This window comes from Ciona intestinalis, unplaced genomic scaffold (genome assembly GCF_000224145.3).
Source record: "Ciona intestinalis unplaced genomic scaffold, KH HT000184.2, whole genome shotgun sequence".
In the NCBI taxonomy this organism is placed as follows: Eukaryota; Metazoa; Chordata; class Ascidiacea; order Phlebobranchia; family Cionidae; genus Ciona; species Ciona intestinalis.
The window spans coordinates 539,253-540,555 of record NW_004190506.2 but is presented as its reverse complement, the minus strand read 5'-3'; the positions used below and the strand labels follow the sequence as shown (position 1 = coordinate 540,555).

Here is a 1,303-nt window from a genome sequence, read left to right as displayed (position 1 = left end):
GTATTTCGTTATAAATGATCGCATTTTCCAAAATGTTTTTGTACCGTTGGCCGATTTTCTCGGATTAACTAAAAAATAACTCTCTAAAAAAACGCACAACTGCGATGTTTTATTTTTCATATCGTATAAATTATATAGAGAGATATTACTTTGTATTTTCTTTGCTATTATTTGTTTCGTTTTCCGATTCTTTTATTTTATAGGTGTTTCAGCGCAAATCTGGTGAAGCCGTCGGTTTTAATCGGAGCTGGACAGACTACAAAGTAGGATTTGGAAGTTTTGATCACAATTTCTGGCTAGGTGAGTATTAAACTAAGTTTTTTCACAGGCATTTTCATTAATCTTTGTTTCTTCAGGGTTAGATCTACTACATAAAATGACTAAAAGCGGAGTTTACATCTTGCGTATTGATGTACATGGATGCGACAAGATGGAATTTGCAATATTTAAGTAGGCAAAGCTTGGTATAATTGGGGTGAGATGGGACACCTTTAGAACATAATATACAAATATCCTGATCATGTTTTAAACAATTAACAACGGTCTATAGGAGTCGTTAGGATACGGTTTTATAATTCTTTGAATGTTTTTTGTTTACTACCAAATTGGACAAGAAAAAGAAATGAAAAGGTTTCCCATCTTTTCCACCCTACTATACCAAGTTAGTAGAAGACAAATAACTGTTGTTTACAGAAATTTCAGAATGGAAGGCCCACGTACGAACTATGTATTCAAATCTGACAGTGCTTGCCGTCACGGTGTTTTTTACAACCTATGTGACTGTGCTGTCAATGCACCCTTTTCAACATACGACAAAAACACATATCGAGGTTCCGTTGCTGTAAAAGCTGGATGGTGGAGCAAATGTGGTCTCGATACGATTAACCTTAATGCAGATCTTTACTGTTCTGTAACTATATCTAGATTTACCCCAGGCCAAAATCATTATATGCTCAAGAATACGCAGTCTGCAAATTCGAAACCCGTTATCTACACCGAAATGAAATTTCTTTCCACATAAAAAGCGAACCTAAAATTCAGTTTCCGCCATCTGTCATCGTTGTAGCGCAATACGGGGTAGTTATAAAACACCCACATAAACATTTCTACGTTAAAATAATGAAGAATTGTAACTATATGACGTGCCGCCCCAGTTTAAGTCTTAATACCCCTACTTGTAAACACATACCGTGTTTTATCATTGAGATGTGCTCTGTATGTTTTAACGGCCACTGCAGGTGTTGAGCTTGTTTGTATATTTTGTCTAAATCTGTTCCCTTGCACAATGTAATATATAATACAT

General features: G+C 35.5%; 1 long non-coding RNA gene across 1 annotated transcript; it reads left to right on the top strand.

The window, feature by feature from the left end:
* Nucleotides 1-208: 208 nt before the first annotated feature.
* On the top strand, nucleotides 209-1,081 carry LOC113475290. The gene is made up of 3 exons (XR_003397039.1): nucleotides 209-300; nucleotides 357-450; nucleotides 694-1,081. It is a non-coding gene; the product is annotated as an uncharacterized LOC113475290 (long non-coding RNA).
* The last annotated feature ends 222 nt before the right edge of the window (nucleotides 1,082-1,303 follow it).